Here is an 8,101-nt window from a genome sequence, read left to right on the forward strand (position 1 = left end):
AACATCAGCGTGCTTAATCCGCTCCAATCTAAGTTTAAGGAACCTTTTCCAGTATTGCTGGTCACTCCCACATCAGTGTTAGTGGACACGGGAAATCAACATCTAAATGGTACCATCTTTCCCAGACCAAGAGGTTTGCTTGACTACCCGCCGGCTAAATGTTGCATGTTGCACTAACTTACTACTTATGACGGTCATACCTGATGTGTAAGTAGGTCTGGTATGGCCATGCTCGTCTTTATGTTTATGTCCCATGGGTTGTCTGTGTCTATTGTGAAATGTACTGTATTATCCTGTGAATCTGCCTGTGTCAACCAGTGCTCTGCTCTGCCAACCGCCTCTGCTATGCATACTGTCACCTGTTTCCTGTCTCCTCAGATACAGTGGACATGGATGCACCCAGGCTGCTGCACCGACCCCATCCCCATCATCTGGGTCCCGAGAGCACATCGCAGACCAGGAGGATTCTACCATCACCCCCTGACCGTCTCAGTCGCACCCAAGGCGCAGTTACACGAGGTCCTACCATCATCTACGGACTTCCTTCAACCCCTTCTCCAAGCTTGATGTTGCCTGCATTACCACTCCATGAACTGAATTGCCCTTGAATGTTTAGGCTCATATATGTCAATATAGTAGTCTGTGCAGGGAAAGGGAATAATTTGGTGGATTGGGTTGGTGGATGTGCAACTATCACTCACAGCTTAAATAAGAGTTGTTGCAACGCAAAGCTGCAGAAGAATTTCCCCTCTGATGTTTTCGCTTCTGCCTGTGAGAGAAGGGCTAAAATCCTTTTTGTGACCAACCCTCAAAACAGAGACGGAATCATTTGCCTCCATTTAATGCATGGTGTCTCAGACATTCTCCACATCTCTTCAGTTCCTTTGTTTTCAGTTTGATGTCTACTCAGCCATGGCATACCATATTGATTATAACAATTCCTCATGTAAAGATCCCTTATGTCTGTTGTTCTTTGGCACTCCACTCTGCCTATGCTCATAGCTGCCATAAAAACTTGGCTGTTGGGATGGTGGGTGACTACGCAGACACTTTAGATTATACTAACTGTTGAATCTGCCGGAATATGTCCTCAGGTTAACACTGATGCCCGTCCCATATAACCTTGGAGACGTCCAAGTGAGTGTGGGCACCGGTATCAGGCCTGGTAAGCATCTTCCTGGCTGTCACAGTTATCTTAGCCTTCTACAAGACAATTGAACGTCTCTGTATTAAAGTCATCACCATCCCCTCCAAGCCAGTTACTGCTCAGGCCATTGCCTCTGGGTCAAATCCCCAGCGTAGAAACGTTGCATAGGTGTGGACATGGCAGAGAGGAGTCTCATGCACCTGTGGTAGCTGAATGTTATAGTCTTAAGATGTGAATATTTACATATTCAAATAGGGGACTGATGGAAATTGATATTACCATTAATTTATATACTTACCATTGCATTGCAAGCATGTTCTCCTGTGTGTGTGTGTGTGTGTGTGTGTGTGTGTGTGTGTGTGTGTGTGTGTGTGTGTGTGTGTGTGTGTGTGTGTGTGTGTGTGTGTGTGTGTGTGTGTGTGTGTGTGTGTGTGTGTGTGTGTGTGTGTGTGTGTATTGATAGTCTGGGTACACCTTTGGTTAAAGCCCCTTGAACCCTAGCAGACATCCTCCCTGCCCCAGGTGGTGGAATACACATCACTTGTCCACCATTTTGGGCCTGTGTGTGTGTGTGTTCCACCATAGGAAGATCCCCTCCCACTCACATGCCCCCTTCCCCACCTTGACCTGTAACAAACCAATGCTGACCCATGACCCCACTGTAACCTCCCATGATTGACTTGTATATAAACTGTAACACTGTGAGGCTCTTTAGTCTCTTCCTTGCCTCTACTTGATGTTGGAATTGACTCCCTGCAGGAGTGCCTTGAAATACACCTCCAGAACCCTTTGATTCACCTCATGGTCCTTTGTCTAAAGTTTGTCGTCTATATTGTGATTCCATCACTTTGTTACTGTGATGTTGCAGTTGGGCTAACGTTAGCTTGTTTACGATGCTAAGGCTACTTAAGTTAATGTAGTGTTGTTAAATTGCTAAGTAAAATTCGTGAAGTTGCTGGAAATATCTTTGTGAAGTGCCCAGGTAGACATATCGATTTGGTGATTGTCCTGATATTTACACCTTTTTATAGGCCATTTTATCATCAGTTGGGATATTAATTTGCACTGACAAGGGGCCGGATTGCTTTCTAATTACTGATAGATTTAAGCAGTTTTCTTGGCTTTCCATGCCTTTTTGCACCTCCCTTTCTTCATGTGTTCAATACTTTTTCCCTGTGTCATTTCACATTATTATACATAACTTAATTTCTGAACTTATTTAATTTGTTTTCTTTGTATGTATGGGTTACTTGGGTTGTTACCAACATCTGGTGAAAATTTCATGTCAATAGCACCTTTGGAAATATTTTTACTGAGAAAAATGGTGACGTGTTCAATACTTATTTTACCCGCTGTATGTGTGCCTGTGCCTGTATGTGTGCCTCTCATAGCTAAATGGTATCATAAGAGGTTAACTGCTTATTTAGCACTTCACAACTGTTTTTTGTCATCAAACAAACTAAGGACTGAAATAAGTGTGCTTGTTCTTTTACTGAATAGATAGTGATGTAGTTGACTCCTGACAGGAAGTAGACCTCAGTCACTCCTGATGGGGAAGTAAGGTCTTGGGCTTGTCTAAGCTCTATGGTGTGGGCCTATTCTTCAGGCTCCATTTTCAGCCTTAAGTTCTATTGGGCAGGTTTCTGTTGCTCTGTGGTACTCTGTTGGGTAACCTGAAAGTGTGTGTGTCTGTGTGTGTCTGGTTCTCTGTTGGGTTTGAAGGTGAATAAACGTCTGGACGATTAAGTGTGTGTACTAAAAATTTCACTCTGAAAGTCTTCCACTTAGAATTATAAAGGGAAAGACATAACGTGCTGCTGGTCACAAGGGTGTATGGAAAAGGATAATTACTTTACAAATTGTAATTATATACAAATTATATACAAATTACTTTAGTCATCCGCAATCAGGGTCATGAGTCAACTTTGAGATTTGTCTCATGTTGATTTGTTTGTATGTCTCATGGTGTGTGTGTGTGTGTGTCTTACGTGTATGTCTCATGGTTGATGTTTGTGTGTGTGTGTGTGATCCTGCACATGTCTAGTGCTGCTCTATGTCTGTTAAAGGCACTCTTAGTATGATAACATGTCTGATAACACACACACACACACAACACAATGTGCCGTCAGGACCGAGGCTGTCTGCTCTGTCTACTCACAGGTTTCCAGCCTGAAAACAGAAAGATAAATATGAAGATTTGTCTGATTTAAAATAATATAAAACACAGGGGCTAGGCTATGGAAACTTTCAATCTCATTCAACTGTAATGATGATACATCTCAACAACAGACGGGTCCAGTGTCCTACAGGGTTCAGATCACACCCGATCCGCTGGGCCCTGTGTGTGTGTGTGTGTGTGTGTGTGTGTGTGTGAGAGTGAGTGAATGATGACACATCTCAACAACAGACGGGTCCAGTGTCCTACAGGGTTCAGATCACACCCGATCCGCTGGGCCCTGTGTGTGTGTGTGTGTGTGTGTGTGTGTGTGTGTGTGTGTGTGAGAGTGAGTGAGTGAATGATGACACATCTCAACAACAGACGGGTTCAGTGTCCTACAGGGTTCAGATCACACCCGATCAGCTGGGCCCTGTGTTTGTGTGTGTGTGTGTGTGTGTGTGTGTGTGAGAGTGAGTGAATGATGACACATCTCAACAACAGACGGGTCCAGTGTCCTACAGGGTTCAGATCACACCCGATCCGCTGGGCCCTGTGTGTGTGTGTGTGTGTGTGTGTGTGTGTGTGTGTGTGTGTGTGTGTGTGTGTGTGTGTGTGTGTGTGTGTGTGTGTGTGTGTGTGTGTGTGTGTGTGAGTGAGTGTGAGTGTGTGTGTGAGTGAGTGAATGATGACACATCTCAACAACAGACGGGTCCAGTGTCCTACAGGGTTCAGGGCCAGGACTCTGATTCTGTCTACAGACATCATGGGGATCGACTAAAACCATGACTATGGTCAAAAAGTATTTCTTATTTAAGAAGGTTCCTAACTGACTGAAATAAGCCTGAAGTATCTAAGTGGCAGCCATGACGAGAGCTGGTCCAATTCTCTACATGCTTGAGGAAGGGTTTGAGTGCTTCTGTTCTTTATCTTTACAACATATTGTTTTTCTTTTTTGACTCCGACCGCAGCCTCTGTCTCTGTGCTTTCACACCAGGGGAGGTAGTGAAGCCCATTCCTATCTGTGTTTGATTTAGTGTGTCTGTAGTGATGTAGCCCATTCCTATCTGTGTTTGATTTAGTGTGTCTGTAGTGATGAAGCCCATTCCTATCTGTGTTTGATTTAGTGTGTCTGTAGTGATGAAGCCCATTCCTATCTGTGTTTGATTTAGTGTGTCTGTAGTGATGAAGCCTATCCTATTAGGCGGTACATGTGACCCAGTACAGGACCTTACCTCTGAAGAGAGAGGCTGGAAAAGTGCCATGCCAGTGTTAGCAGAGAAAAGGTGTGTGGAAGCGCAGAGCAATCCGATGCACTCCAGACCACAAGGGCGCAGCAGAGAAGCACAGAGTACTGTTCCACTGACTACATTGTTTGGTGAATGAACGTTAGAACACTTTATGAATTTATTCTTTTATTACAGCATAGTACAATATAACAAGAGAAGTTAAAGTGGCGTAAATAATAATAATGCATCGATGTAAAAGACAATTTCTAGTGTAACCCTCTCTTTCGCTATCCAACGGCCCGCTGCTACTCTGCGTTGTGTTTGATGTTGATGGTTTAGGTTAGCGGAAATTGACACGGGAGATGAGGCGGTTTGAAAGGGTGGCGAGATTTAATGTTTCCATCACAGTTTCACCGTACCTAGAGGATGGGTCGTGAACATTAAAGATAAAATGGCGTCCTAGGCAAAACACAGGTTATCAGAAGGTACACAATTAATTCATACTAACAAATTATCAGACAACACAACAGGGCTGCAGCGCCACCTAGCGGCGTGGTACATACACTGCCTTACACTAGTATGAAAATATACATTCTTTAATATTACCATTTTTCAATGTCAAATATATATGTGCAATGTGGGTTTAACAAGGAGGTTGGACACGTATATGAAAAAGCCACAAAATCAAATATTTATATTAATGTATCTTCTGAAAATTAATGAATCTAGTGATCAACCATCCAGCAGTAAATGTTCAATCAGACCCGATTCACGTACCAGAGAAGCAGGAGCAGTATTTGGCAGTATATCACCAGAGAAACTACAGGATCTCTGGGAAAGAGGAGCAGTATTTGGCAGTGTGTCACCACAGACTTCTCTGAATGCTAGGAAGGAGTCCTGCGTAGCGTTTGAAGGACCCGACTTGGAAGGACTAAAAAGGACCCATCCTACCAAGGAAGCATCCTTGACTTTGAGAAACACTCAGGATCTTGAGGAAAGAGGAGCAGTATTTTGGCAGGATCTCTGAGATGAGAGTAGACCCTGGCAGGCTGGGTGCCCTGCTGTGGTCACGCTGTCCACAGATCCTCCACTAGGAGGCGCTGCTGTGCCTGAAGGATCCTGTAGAAGGCCAGTTTGCCCTGAGTTCCAGCTGAGTGCAGGCCCTCATAAAGGACCCTCATTTTGTCCTCACTGGTGGGAGCAGCTTGGATGTTAGAGTAGGTCTCCCGGACGATGACTCCCTGGGAGAGGAGCTCGTCAGCTATGGGCATCACCTCTGTCACCCTGCTGATGAGCTCTGCCCTGTTCTGGTCCACAAAGCCAGCTGCCACCTGGCTGCCGACCTGTCCTGGGTCCTGCTGGGCTGCCAGTAGTCGTCTCTGCGGATCTTGGCTCTCCAGATGGGCTCTGTGTGCTGAGAGCTGATGACCTCCATATCAAAGCCCTCCTCTGGCTGCTCCATGTAAACCTCACAGAAGTTAGCAGTGGAGAGCGGCCACAGGTTCATCCTCTCAGGGAGGATCTCCGAGCCGCACGACGTCCTCACGTGGACACTGGCCTCCAGCTGGAGCGGGCCCACGGCGCCGGGTTTGCGGATCCTCACCCCTCAGCTTCTCCACCTCGTGGATGTCCTGGATATGAGCCGGGTCTTTGGGCACCAGGTAGGCATGGAGAGTCAGGGGAGCGGGGCGGGTGCAGAAGAGCAGCAGCTCACAGTGGACTTTGCGAGAAAGCAGATCCATCAGGTAATACACCAGCCCTAATAGACTGAAGGAGGGGTGGAGAAGCCTGGCATGGCGTCGGGTCAGCTCACACACCTCCACACACACACCACTGTCCCGCCCATGCAGGACCCTCACAGCATCACGCACAGACGCCTCACAACCCCCCAAACACAGGAAATGTGGCAGATGGATCTCCTCCAGCTCTCCTGACATGAGGCTGATGTCCATCAGAGGACCAGCTGGTCTGGACTGCATGTGGGCCAGCTCTTCAGCATAGACATGCCAGTTTGTGAAGCGGTACTGCAGGGTGACTGGACCGGCACACGACCAGCGCAGACCAGACTCTGAGCACTCATAGCTCCCTGCAGGAGAGCTCAGGCTGTAGGTTGAGACGCTCTTCTCTGTAGAGACTTCAGGCTCCACCAGGACCCAGTGGCTGGTGTCTGGAACTTCAGCACAGGATTCACAGCTCCTATGTGGGTCATCGCTGCTATAAGACACACACACACACACACACACACACAAAACCAGATATTAGTTCTATTTCATTTTATCCAGGTTATTGCCCTACAACAGTGTGAATCATCCCACATTTTCTTTTGACTTCAGAAAGAGATTGAAAAGGAGGGGATATGTGAATGGAAATGAAAGTGTGTGGTCATTGTGTCAGATTAAACACACACACTGTGTGGTGTGTGTGTGTTCGTCTTTCATGTCCTTAGGCATTAATTATTTAACATCAGTAGATAATTCATCACTGTGTGTGTGTGTGTGTGTGTGTGTGTGTGTTGTCCACCAGACTCACTTGGGAGTGTGTGTGTGTGTGTGTGTGTGTGTGTGTGGTGTGTGTGTGTGTTGTCCACCAGACTCACTTGGGAGTGTCATCAGAGAGCAGCTGTGCTCCTGGATCCTGCTGGGTTTTGTCTGTGAGGTGCAGCTCTGCAGCATCTGAGGAGTGGGAGCTGCTAGTGGAGGCTGCTGCTGCTGCTGGACTCTCCCTTCTCAAGTACGACCACGACCCATACTAGAAGACAATTATTAATGTGTTCACACTCATATTAGTGTCTTCAGTTCGTCTGAGAGATGCTGAACTCCTGCATCACTCACACACACACACACACACACACACACACACACACGCACATTACACTATATCACACACAACAGAACACACACACTCTCTCTCACACACACACTCACACAAACAAACACACACACACTGTTGAGGTGAAATGAACATTGTCAGTCTTGATTTCGGTTGACTGTGCTTAAAAAACTGCAAGTCCCACAATGCACCACTAGCAGGCCAGTGCAGCCTGCTCATTATTTTAAGTAGGAGCACCTGTGAAGGAACGGTAAGGTCTCAGCAAACATTTCAGCAGAGAAAGACACACACACACACACAAAGGATCTACTCGTGGTGCAACCAAAGAAGCCACTGGTACTGTTACTTATTTTGTTTCCTATTGTGATAATTATTTGTTGTTGAAAGTGCTGTTATAATCATTGATGGTTGTATAAGTTGATTGATTCGTGTAATGATACTAACCAAGCAGCACACAGCATACAGGCAGCATGCTTATCAGCTTGCTGCATGCAAGTGTTTGGCTTTTTGTTTGAGTATATATTGTTGATTATAAATTGAACAATGATGTTTGAAGTGCTTTTCTTAAAAACCTATGCTGCATACTGTTTGCAGTCATTAAACAGTCACTCTGTCATTAGTTGGGATTGTTGCAGCAATTCCAACTGTTGTAAGCCTTCGTACTTGGTAAGTAAGTAAGTAAGACTTTTTTTTATATAGCACATTTCGTACAAGAATTGCAGTTCAAAGTGCTTTACATAA

General features: G+C 45.6%; 1 long non-coding RNA gene across 1 annotated transcript in view; it reads right to left on the reverse strand.

The window, feature by feature from the left end:
• The window catches only part of LOC122130418, a 36,484-nt gene extending 30,811 nt beyond the window's left edge, over nucleotides 1–5,673 (reverse strand). Inside the window, exon 1 of the long non-coding RNA XR_006151877.1 lies at nucleotides 5,612–5,673. This is a non-coding gene — a long non-coding RNA (uncharacterized LOC122130418). The remainder of the gene's footprint in view (nucleotides 1–5,611) is intronic.
• Between the last annotated feature and the right edge of the window lie 2,428 nt (nucleotides 5,674–8,101).

Source organism: Clupea harengus, unplaced genomic scaffold (assembly GCF_900700415.2).
Source record: "Clupea harengus unplaced genomic scaffold, Ch_v2.0.2, whole genome shotgun sequence".
NCBI lineage: Eukaryota > Metazoa > Chordata > Actinopteri > Clupeiformes > Clupeidae > Clupea > Clupea harengus.